This window comes from Leucoraja erinacea, chromosome 5 (assembly GCF_028641065.1).
Source record: "Leucoraja erinacea ecotype New England chromosome 5, Leri_hhj_1, whole genome shotgun sequence".
Taxonomy (NCBI): Eukaryota; Metazoa; Chordata; class Chondrichthyes; order Rajiformes; family Rajidae; genus Leucoraja; species Leucoraja erinaceus.
The window spans coordinates 53,002,436-53,015,347 of record NC_073381.1 but is presented as its reverse complement, the minus strand read 5'-3'; the positions used below and the strand labels follow the sequence as shown (position 1 = coordinate 53,015,347).

Sequence of the window (12,912 nt, the reverse complement as noted above, 5' to 3'; positions counted from 1 at the left end):
AGATTCGCACTAGAAAGCATTTTATCGAGATACATCACAGCAAGGTTTAGGAACTGCCCCATCCATGACCGCAAAAAATTGCAGAGTTGTGGACATAGCCCAGACAATCATGCAGACCAACCTCCCTTTCATGGGCTCCATCGACACTTCACGCTGCCTCACACTGACCACACTCTTCCTTCTCCCATCAGGCTAGAAGTACAGAAGTTTAAAAATGCATTCCTCCAGATTCAGGGACAGTTTCTTCACAGCTGTTATCAGGCAACTGAACTGTCCTCTCACCAGCTAGAGCATGGTGCAGATCTCTCATTTACCTAATTGGAGACCTTTGAACTATCTTTAATCAGATGTTATTTGGACGGTATCTACACTGTGGATAGCTTGATTGTAATCATGTATAATGTTTTCTTTGACTGGATAGCACACCACAAAAAGCTTTTCACTGTACCTCAGTACACGTGACAATAATAAACTAAACTAAACAAGTTAAAATAATTCACTGAATGATAATTTACATGCATTTATATTTCAAAACCTGTTAAAAAACAACATTTCAAAATAAAATCATCATGTCACTAGCATATTATGCCAGAATGTTAACTGAGAAATATAAATTTGCCAGCTTGTCTGATTGTCAGCAGCATACTGATAATAACAACACTGGATCATGTCCCATGCTGAGGGAGCTGCTATTTCATTGATGGAGTGAGATTTTCAGTCACTGATAAGTATATAATTTAAGATATCCTGCTTTCCTTATGAAAGTTTCATTAAAAAAACAACCTATGAGAAATCCTTCATGCTGCAATAGGGCTTGTTTATAATCAATGTAATCTTTCCGGGCCTTCACTTTGATAGCACTGGTTGCAGTGAAGCAGCAGCCATAACAATAATTAATAGATGTTCATGCTTACCTTGAAATTCTCTTGCACACAACATCACATAATCTTTTCTAAGACTCCAAAGAATAGAACAGGCCAGGTGGTTTAGCCTGAGTTTACCTGGGAACTGATATTAGTTTGAGATGTTGCTGACTGTTATAAATCTTTGGACAATTCAGCAGCTATTATGAAAAAGACAAAACGCTTAAAGTGCCACACCTTGACTGAATATATGTGCAGAATAGAATGGTGTGTTTGGCTTTGGGGCTTATTCTCTAATACAAAACTCTGCAACCTAGATATTTCTCTTTTGTTGGCAAATTAGACAAAGAGAAAATATAAATTGTTTAATTACTGCTGATATTCCTAAACTGATTTAGGAATTGACTTATTGTTCTGTGAAAGATCAGCAGTGGGTGAGATAAACGACATGAAAACAAACTTTAAAGGGACAGACAGAATCTTATTTTGTTTTAATGATGAGAAAAACAGGGCTGCTCCTTGACACACAAGTTTTTTGTCTAACTTTCCAGTGCTCGACATTTGCTGTGCACACTTAATAGCCTTCCTTCTTCACAAGCTATAGTAGTAGAATTAGGCCACTTGGCTCATTGAGTCTGCACCGCCATTCAATCATGCCTACTAATCCCATTTTCCTGCCTTCTCCCCATAACCCTTGACACCCGTTCTAATCAAGAATTTGTCTATCTCTGCCTTAAAGAATATCCACCGACTGCCTCCACAGCCTTCTGTGGTATTGAGTTAAGGGCCTGTCCCACTTGGCCATCATCCGTGCGCCATTTACACGATCTGCTAGCGTGTGGGTAGCGCGGGACGGGGGCATGGAGTGGCGTGGAGGTGTGTGGACTTTGTCCTGCCCTCTGTCGGCTCAACCCTATACAACTTGAGCAGATTGGCACATGCACAACCTCCAGATATGTTTGCAAATAATCAGCAAATTTGAGGCTGTATAGCTATAATTAATTAATATTTAGTAAAGAAGCATGTATTTAGCTCTCAGACTTATCTTTTGTAAAATATGTAGATAATGTAACCTTAATTGGAAGTGTTAGAGATTTATGCTGCAGATGTTCTAGTTTCCAAATAAGAGGTTGCCCATTTAAGGCAGGATTGATTAGGAATTCTTCACAGTCAGAAATCTTTGGAATTTTCAACCTAAGATATCTGTAGATGATGAGTCGTATTTCGGGCTGAGACACACAGATCACTGATACATAAGGAGGTTTCTTGGAGTGTCAGGGGTTTCTTGGAATGGGCAAGAATCTGTTGAAGCCAAAAATGCAATGTCTTGATCTTATTAAAGGGTGGAATAGGTATAAGGGGCACCATGTTCTATTTCTGTTCCTTTTTCCAATGCTTTTAACATTAATATCATTAGCTATTTCAGTATCTCATTCAGGAACATGGTCAGACTTTTTATGGTTTTGTTTTTAATACTTAATAGACGAATAAGATAGGATTTAATGTGATAAAATATTTGTATATAAATAGCAAATATAATTCAAGCGCATCAGTTACTTGAAATTTATACTCCATCAGACGAACATATGAGTGCCATGCGAAAATGACTAACAGAAAATTAATCCAATAAATTTCCTTTAATTTCATTTCAATACATTTTGGCTATTTGAAAAATGCAAATTACTTATGCTGTAACGAATATAATTTTTTATCCTCACCAGTTAAAGTGAATCAGCAGCAGAATGAAAAACATAAAATAGTGAATGAGGATTTTGCAGAGCTCCTTCCACTTCTCTACCTGCTGCATATATTAGGTCCTACCGGTCATGGCATCTGGAGATACAGGCACTGTGTGCCATGTCAGTGGCTTCAGATTTATACCTACTTTGCATGGGGTCCTCCGGGATATATTTATCATCCAGGTTTCAGAGGACCGAACCTGTCTTCTTAATCTGCTCATAAACTTGCATTTGAATGCACTGTAAAATGACTGTTACTTGATACAGAATTAGCAATGCATCTGGTTCTTCAAACATATTGCAAAATAAAAATGGGTCTGGCCAGTGGTGATCAGTGTTTGCCCATCTCCCATCTTAGACTTCAAGTTCATTGGAAGGTTTAAACTCCAACCCCTAGGTCACATTTAAATGTCACCTTTACAATTGCTAGTCACAGTTGTATCCATTATGGTAGTTATAAAGATTACCGTCATTCCTGACCCCCTACGAGGTGTGTATTGAACATAGGCCATTGAACTGTACAACAGAAGAGACCAGGAGACAGACTATTGACCGACATCTGTTACAAACTGACTGACTCCCATAGCTATCCAGAGTACACTTCTTCCCACCTTGCTTCCTGTAAAGATTCTATCCCCTACTCCCAATTCCTCCGTCTACGCCCAGAATGAGGTTTCCCATACTAGATCATTGGAGATGTCCTCATTCTTTAGGAAACGGGGGTTCCCCTCTTCTATTATAGATGAGGCTCTCACTAGGGTCTGCTTGATATCCCGCAGCTCCACTCTTGATCCCCCTCCCTCCATTCGCAACAAGGACAGAGTCCCCCTTGTCCTCACCTTCCACCCCATCAGCCGTCGCATACAGCATATAATCCTCTAACACTTTAGCCACCTCCAACGGGATCCCACCACTGGCCACATCTTCCCATCTGGACCCCTTTCTGCTTTCCGCAGAGACCATTCCCTCAGCAACTCCCTGGTAAACCTATCCCTTCCCACCCAAACCACCCCTCCTCAGGCACTTTCCCCTGCAACGCAGGAGATGCAACACCTGTCCCTTTACCTTCCCCCTTGACTCCATCCAAGGGCCCCGACAGTCTTTCCAGGTGAGGCAGAGGCTCACTTGCACCTCCAACCTCATCTACTGTATCCACTGTTCCAGGTATCAACTTCTGTACATCGGCGAGACCAAGCGCAGGCTTGGCGATCATTTAGCTGAACATCTCCGCTCAGCCCTCCTTATCCTATCTGATCAGCACTTTAACTCCCCCTCCCACTCCCAATCTGACCTTTCTGTCCTGGGCCTCCTCTATTGTTAGAGTGAGGCCCAATGCAAATTGGAGGAACAGCACCTCATTTACCTCGTATTTAACTTGGGTAGTTTACACCCCAGCGGTATGAACATTGACCTCTAACTTTAGAAAGCCCTCGCTCTCTCCATCCCCTCCCCCTTCCCAGTTTTCCCAATAGTCTTACTGTCTCCAACTACATTTTATCTCTGTCCCGCCCTGAAGAAGGGTCTCGATCTGAAATGTCACCCATTCCTTCTTTCCAGAGATGCTGCCTGTCCCGCTGAGTTAGTCCTGCATTTTGTGTCTACCATAGAACAGTACAACACAGGAACAGACTGTCCCATAAAGAATAGTGAAAGGTTTGGATAGTGGATGTGAAGAGGATGTTTCCACTAGTGGGAGAGTCTAGGACTAGACGTTATTGCTTCAGAATTAAAGGATGGTCTTTTAGGAAGAAGATGAGAACTTTCTTCAGTCAGAGGGTGGTGAATCTGTGGAATTCATAGCTACAGAGTCAGCGGATATTTTCTAAGGCAGAGATAGATAGATTATTGAGCAGTATAGGTTTCAGAGGTTATGGGGAGAAGACAGGAGAATGGGATTGTGAGGGAGAGATAGATCTGCCAAGATTGAATGGTGGAGTAGACTTAATGGGCCAAATGGCCTAATTCTACTCCTATTCCTTATGACCTTTTCAACTTTTCTCAAAGAGGGTAGTAGGTGCCAGGGGTGGTGTTGGATGTAAGAAAGTGTTGTTTTTGGATAGGCACATGGATGTGCAGGGAATGGAGTTGATATGGATCAGGTGGAGGCAGAGGAGATTAGTTGATTTTGGCATTGTGTGCTGAAGAGTCTGTTCCTTTGCTGTGCTGTTCTGTGTTCTATGTTCTAGCGTAGTATTCAGTGCCTTTGAGAGTGAATATAAGACCATAGTGGACCCCAACGTTAAAAATAAAAATCATGTGCAAATCAGTAGCCATGGGGAGATGTTTGGAGTCTAGTAACTGCCCTTGGGAGATAGGGCAAATCCAATAAACTCAGTGTTGTGAGGTTCAAAATATTACCAGACTCGTTGTGTTTGGATGGTCAACAAAGATTAGTTTGTTTATTATTGTCATGTGTACCAAGGGACAGAGAACAAAAAAAAGCTTTTATATGTGCGCTACCTAAGCAAAGAAAAGGCTATATGATTACAATCAAGCCGTCCACAGTGTATAGATAAAGGATAAAGGGTACAACATTTAGTCTAAAATGAAATCTGATTAAAGATAGTTCAAAGGTCTCCAATGAGGTAGATGGGAGCCAGGACCACACTTTAGCTGGTGAGAGGATGGTTCAGTTGTCTGATAACAGCTGGGAAGAAACGGCCCCTGAATCTAGAGGAATGCATTTTCAAACTTCTGTATCTCTTGCCTGATGTGAGAGGGGAAAAGAGGGAAAAGTGAGTGGTCCTTGATTATGCTGGTGGCCTTGCCAAGGCCGTGTGAAGTGTAGATGGAGTCCATGGAAGGGAGGTTTGTTAGATGGTCTTAAAAATACAATGATGAGGCCTACGGAAATATTTCTGTTTTACTGCATCCCTCCCTCTGTATCTGTTCCTTAAGATAAGATACAAATTTATTGTCATTTGGACCCCTTGAGGTCCAAACGAAATGCCGTTTCTGCAGCCATACATACAAACACATAGACCCCAGACACAACATAATTTACATAAACATCCATCACATCGCTGTGATGGAAGGCCAAATAAACTTATCTCCCCACTGCACTCTCCCCCCCCCCCCCCCCATGTCAGAGTCAAAGTCAAAGCCCCCGGCTGGCGATGGCAATTGTCCCGCGGCCATTAAAGCCACGCCGGGTGGTGCGAGGTCGCACACCGGGTCTTGGTGTTAGAGCCCCCGGCGTGCGCTCGCAGAATCCCGCGGCCATTCCCAGCCGCGCGGGGCGGTGATGTTAGGCCCCGCTCCAGGAGCTCTTCAACCCCGCAACTCGGGCGGGGGAAGTCGCCGTTGCGAGAGCCCTGAAAAGCGGTCTCCCTCCAGGGAGCCGCGGGCTCCCGGTGCCGCCGTCCACAGACCTGTCGTTGGGGCCTCCGACTCTCCGGTCGGGCCGCGGCAGCAGCAGCAGCAGCAGCAGCAGCAGCAGCAGCGCTCCTCCACCGCTCCAACCGTTCCGGACTCGGCCAGCCCCGCGACGGCGACGGTGAGTTGTAGCACCAGAGTCCCCGGCTTCTTCCTGTTGGAGGCCGCTCCTCGTTGCGGCCCCAACGACAACGGAAACCCGACGAGAAAGGTCGGGTCTCCAGTGCAGGGAGAGATTTAACATCCACCCCTCTGCGTTTGTCCCTTTGCGTCTGTCTCTCCACATTCATCCCTCTGAGGTCTCCCCTCTACATCCATCCGCCTGTGCCCTTCCCTCTGTGTCCGTCCCTTTATGCCTTCTATTTCATACAACTCATGCTGCAGTTGAGTGCCCCACATGCCCTTTTACGGACAAGCATTAGTACGAAAGTACCACCTTTTATTCTGCAGTTAAGTTTCTGGATTGGGTCTTTTGAACCCAACACATTCAGACTTGGAAGGAATCTGCCTCCGCACCTCCTCCTCATCAACACACACCACAGTCCTCAGGATTCACCACCGTTTCAGGCAAGCAACCTTTCCAGCGTGTCAGCATTTTTCAATTCCAATGAAAGGTGAAGTGGTCAATTTTTTCTCTCATTGCAAATGCTGTCAGAACGTACCATTTCAGGTTTCTACCATCAGCTATGTTCTGTATCTCTCAAGTACAACATTTTATTTATCTCTCTCTGGCTGTCCTTCCTTCATTTACACATCATCCAGACAGACTAGTTACAGAATTAACACACTTTCAACCAACTGAGCCAAGGTTGACATCAAATAACACAACACAGAAAGAAACAGACAACTGTAGTCACCAAACAAGGTATCATTAAACAGATTAGTGGACTAGTTGACAGGGCCCTGGCACAATAATTACATTATCATCAGTACCGAGATTAGCTTCTACTTTTAATTCCAGATGTATTTCTGAGCAAGAGTTCAAAAACTGCCAGGAAAACATGGATATTTCAATTTCCCATCAAATACAAGATCTGGAATTAAAAATAAAAGCTAGGAATGGAACTGAAGAACAAGAAACTACTGAATTATCCATTGAGTTCATTCAAATCTGTTGCCTTTCTTGCTCTGACCTATGACTCCAGATTGGCTATGAGAGCTGGGCTATAAATACCAATGTTGTCCAGATTATCCACCTTGCATGAACAAATAAGTTTAAAGTTTCCCCCTCCTTCGGGGCACATAAACCTCATTGAAGTTTATGTTGATCCAAGATGTGAACACCAAATGCTGATCATCTGAACTGAGATCATTAAAGGTTTTAAAGGATAAAGGGGAAATCCTTTAAAACCGAGATGAGAAGAACTTTTTTCACGCAGAGAGTGGTGAACCTCTGGAACTCTCTGCCACAGAGGGTAGTTGAGGCCAGTTCATTGGCTATATTTAAGAGGGAGTTAGATGTGGCCCTTGTGGCTAAGGGGATCAGGGGGTATGGAGAGAAGGCAGGTACGGGATACTGAGTTGGATGATCAGCCATGATCATATTGAATGGCGGTGCAGGCTCGAAGGGCCGAATGGCCTACTCCTGCACCTAATTTCTATGTTTCTACCCAAGCACACTCTTGAGGCAAGTAATCAATGATAAGAATCCTCATTATTTCTTACATTAAAGATTCAGAGGATATAATACCACCTGAATAGGCAGCATTAACTAATTGACAGAAATTAAAATAATTTATTTCACGATTTCTCCTTGAGTACAGCCCCAAAACAGCTTCCAAATTGACACTGTCAACTTGCGCTTCATTTTCACTGCAGTGAGGCTGGATTTAAAATGTGTTTAAAAGAACACAATTCAGCACAAATCATTGGAGACCGAGGTAATTCTGCACCCAGACTGTTGTATTTCTTCAAATTTTAGGTTTAAATTTGTTTGAAGAATTTTTCAAATTTTCCAAGGTTGCAGTTAGTAGTGAAGTAGATGAAATCACCAAGTTCTGCACGGGTGCAGGAGGCAGCCCCGATGCAGTCATCGACATAGCGGAGAAAGAGTTAGGAAATGGTGCCGGGATACATTTGGAACAAGGAGTGTTGAGCATAAACAATGAAAAGACAGGCATAGTGGTGGCCCACGCAAGTGTCTCTGCCGACAGCTCTGATTCAAGAATGTGAGAGGAGTCCAAAGAGAAGTTGTTTAGGGTGAGGACAAATTCGGCCAGGCAGAGAAGAGTGTTAGTTGAGGGGAACTGACTTGGTCTCTGATCTGGCTGGTTGTACTTTGCCTTCCATGCCCAGAAACAGAGTCTTCAGATTAATCTGCATTGCCCAACTTTTCTAATTGCACAAATAGGATCAGCACCAGTATTAGGAAAGTTGTTTCCCACTGGCCATCTAAAGAGGTAGCAGTCAAGGGTCCTGACCCATATACATCGCCTGCCCAAGAAAGCTCTCCCTCAGCCATATGGCTCCTCTTCCTTTCTTCTTTCCGCCCCCCCAACCCCCCTCCCCCTCTCCCACCCTGCATCAGTCTGAAGAAGGGTTTCGGCCTGAAACGTTGCCTATTTCCTTCACTCCATAGACGCTGCTGCACCCGCTGAGTTTCTCCAGCAATTTTGTCTACACTGAGTTATAGAGTCATACAGTGGTACAGTGTGGAAACAGGCCTTGCGGCCCAACTCTCCCACACTGGCCAACAATGTCCCAGCTACACTAGTCCCACCTGCCCACGTTTGGTCCATATCCCTCCAAACCTGTCCTATCCATGTAACTGTCTGTTTCTTAAATGTTGGGATATTCACTACCACAACTAGCACCTCTGGCAACTTGTTCCATACATCAAACACCCTTTGTGTGAAAAAGTTACCCCTCAGATTCTTATTACATTTTTTCTCCTTCACCTTCAACCTATGTCCTCTGGTCCTCGATTTGCCTACTCTGGCAAGAGACTCTGTGCATCTACCTAATCTATCCTCTCATGATTTTATACACCTCAACATGATCACCCCTCATCCTCCTGCGCTCCAAGGAATCGAGTCCCAGCCTACTCAACCTCTCCCGATAGCTCAGACCCTCTATCCCTGGCAGCATCCTCGTAACCCAGAACTTTCTATCTTTTAAAGAGGTAGCAACACTTGAGAACTGGAGTTAATGCAGCATTTAAAAGGATGATTAATGAGATTTATTCCAGAACACAAAATACAAATATTTTTTTTTAAATTACGGAATGAGATACCGATTGCTGGAAATGTTGACAATATAAACAAACTTATTTTTATACATTGAGAAAGAACTAATGTTTATACATGTACAGTGTTTGGGCAGAAGCAGCAAGCCGAATCCTGGCATTTCACAAAGTGAATAATTAAAATGGAATATCAGAGGCTTTCCGCATCTAAGACCAGAATTTCTTTGGTCCCTAAAAGAGCATGTGTTAACTGGCATAGACCAAAAGCTGGTTTGGGCTGTGCATTTGTGCATCTTGCATGACTTCCATCACATTCAGTAGAAATAGTTGTGCAGATGTTATTAGCATTGAGGCCTCGGACTATCCAGCCATAGACTGGGAGGGGATGATCACCTTCAAAGAGCACAGAAGGAGGCTTAACTCCAGGCTAATATTTTTTTTGAACCTCAGATGGACATTTTGCACCTGGCAACCTCTATGCATATGCATGTCAAACACAGGGCGTACAAGAAATTCTGGAAACTGCTCAGCCCATGCAGGGAGGGTCCCAAATGTGTAACGAAATGGGTAATGATTAAATTATTTCGTGTAATGCGGCTGTTAAGAATTTTTATGTCAACATTGTGTCTGAAGAATTTTAACTGAATTGTTCAAATTGTGGAGTACTACATTGTATAGTGTTCCCAAGTTTGTTTCATCAAAATGTATCTGTCCCTGTTGCGACTGGGGGGAGGGGGAGCAAGAGCGGAACTGCAGGATACCGAGAAGACGTGCGAGGGCATCATCTATGATACAAGAGGGGAAACCTGTTCCCTAAAGAATGAGTTCATCTTGGATATCATAGTATGGACGCACCACATCTTAGGCGCAGATATGGCGTAGAGGGAGGAATTGGGAGCAGCGGAGTAGACAGGGAGGGTCGTAACAGGGACAGAGTCCATCTAGTCCTCACCGTTCACCTCATCAGCCGTCGCATACAGCACATAATCCTCTGACATTTTCGTCAATGAGATCCCACCACTAGTCACATCTTCCCATCTCCACCCCTTTCCTCTTTCCATAGAGACCGTTCCCCTCCACAACTCCCTGGTTAACTCATCCCTTCCCACCCAAACTACCCCCTCCCCAGGTATTTTCCCCTGCAACCATCGAAGATGCAACTCTATACATCCTCCCTCGACTCTGACCAGTGAACCCCGACAGTCCTTTCAGGTGAGGCAGTGGTTCACTTGCACCTCCTCCAACCTCATCTACTGTATCCGTTGTTCCAGGTGTGGACTCATCTATTGGCGAGACCAAGCGTAGACTGGGCAATTGTTTCACTCAACACCTTTGCTCAGTCCGCATCGGCCTATGCGATCACTCGGTTGCTAAACACTTTTAACTCCCCTTCCCATTTCCCAAATTGACCTTTCTGTCGCAGGCCTCTTCCACTGTGGAGGAAAGGGGTGGAGATGGGAAGATTTGACTATTAGGATCTTATTGAGGAAAATGAGTCAGGCCAAAAGCAAATTGGAGGAACAACATATTCCGCTTGGGCAGCTTACAACCCAGTGTAATATATATGGATTTCTCTATCTTCAAGTAAACCTTGTATTCCCTCTCTTCCATCCCTCCCCCACCCTAGTTGTCCTACTTAGTTTCACCATACATATGCACTCGTTATCACCATCTCCACAGCCAACAATGGACCATTGTGGGCTCCACCTTTCATTGATCATCGTTGCTGGCTTTTGTTCTGTCCTTCGGCACACCTTTCATTCATTTGTACTTCATACCTTTGCATATCTCTAGTTTCCCTCTCCCTTGTCTCTGTCTGAAGGAGGGTCTTGACCTGTAAAGTTGCCTATTCCTTTTCTCCAGAGATGCTGCCTGATCTGCTGAGTTACTGTAGCATTTTGTGTTTATCTTCGGTGTAAACCAGCATCTATAGTTCCTTCCTGCACCTACTGAATTTGTATGATCAGCCATGATCATATTGAATTGGGGAGAAGACTTGAACATTGCACGGCTTGCTTCTGTTCCTATTTCTTGTATTTCTAGTCGTATGAATAATTTAGGCACATTGGGAATGATCTTGGATCCTACCGGAAATGGGTGATAACAAATCTTGCAATATTTTCTATTCCCTGGTTGCACTGCCAATTAATGTTATGCCTGCACTAACAGCCAATTTCACCCCCTGCGCTCTGGAAGCCTAACCAGGTGTAAGGCGTGGATAGAGCGGATGTGGAGAGAAATGTTTTCACTAATGGGAGAGTCTCGGACCGGAAGTCATAGCCTCAGAATTAAAGAACGTACCTTTAGGAAGGAGATGAGGAGGAATTTCTTTAGTCGGAGGGTTGTGAATCTGTGGAATTCATTGCCACAGAAGGCTTTGGAGGCCAAGTCAATGGATATTTTTAAGGCAGACATAGATTCTTGATTAGTATGGGTGTCGGATTGTGGGGAGAAGGCAGGAGAATGTGGTTAAGAGGGATAGATAGATCAGCCATGATTGAATGGCAGATAGGCCGAATGGCCTAATTCTGCACCTATCGCATAGACAATAGGTGCAGGAGTAGGCCATTTGGACTTCGAGCTAGCACCGCCATTCAATGTGATCATGGCTGATCATCCCCAATCTGTACCCCGTTCCTGCCTTTTCCCCATATCCCCTGACTCCGCTATTTTTAAGAGCCCTATCTAGCACTCTCTTGAAAGCATCCAGAGAACCTGCCTCCACCGTCCTCTGAGGCAGAGAATTCCACTTATGAACCTATGAACGAGGCAATTATACATCTGAGGCACATTATTGCTTTTGGAAAACATGAAGTAGATGTCCGAGTTATTTGGGGCCTGAAATGGGGATGAATGCGAGATGTTGCATTTGGGAAGTCATACCTTCACAGTGAATGGCGGTGTGTTGTAGAGCAGACTGATCGATGAGTGCATATACGTTAGTTCCTTGAAAGTGGCATCGCAGGTGGATACGGCGGTCAAGAAGGCTTTCGGTACATTTGGCCTTCATCCACAAAGGTGTTGAGTGTAGAAGTTGGGATGTTCCGTTACAGTTGTATGAGATATTGGCAAAGCCACATTTGGAGTATTGTGTTCAGTTTTGGTCACCCTGCTATAGGAAGGAGGTTGTTAAGCTGGAAAGTGTGCAGAGAAAATGTCCGAGTATGTTGCCAGGACTTGAGGGACTAAGCTATGGGGAGAGGTTGGACAGGCTGGGACGCAGGAGGATGAGGAGGTCATCTTACAGAGGTGTATAAGATCATGAGGGGAATAGATATGGTGAATGCGCACAGTCTTTTAGCGAGAGTAGGGGAATCAAGAACTAAATAAAGGACATTGGTTTAAGGTGAGAAGGAAAAGATTTAATAGTAACCCGAGGGACAACCTTTTCACACAGAGGATGGTGGGTACATGAAACGAGTTGCCAGAGGAGGTAGTTGAGGCAGATACGATAACAACATGTAAAGGGTATTTTAAACGGTGCATAGATAGGAAGCGTTAGAGGAATATGGGCTAAATGTGCCCAGGTGGGACTTGTATAGATGGGACATCTTGGTCTGCATGGGTAAGTTGGACGAAGGGCCAGTTTCTGTACTGTGATTCTATGATTCTAAATGTGGAGCAACCTTGAAGACAGTGGACCAATGAAAAACCCTTGAAAAAATGATTTGAACATAACTGGGAAGCAAGATACATAATACAATGGTATGAACATTAAATTCTCCAATTTCAAATAATACCCCCTCCCTCT

General features: G+C 44.1%; 1 protein-coding gene across 1 annotated transcript in view; it reads left to right on the top strand.

Moving 5' to 3' along the window:
- Nucleotides 1-12,912, top strand: part of LOC129697658 (uncharacterized) — a 141,216-nt gene that overhangs the window by 100,804 nt on the left and 27,500 nt on the right. The window lies entirely within an intron of this gene.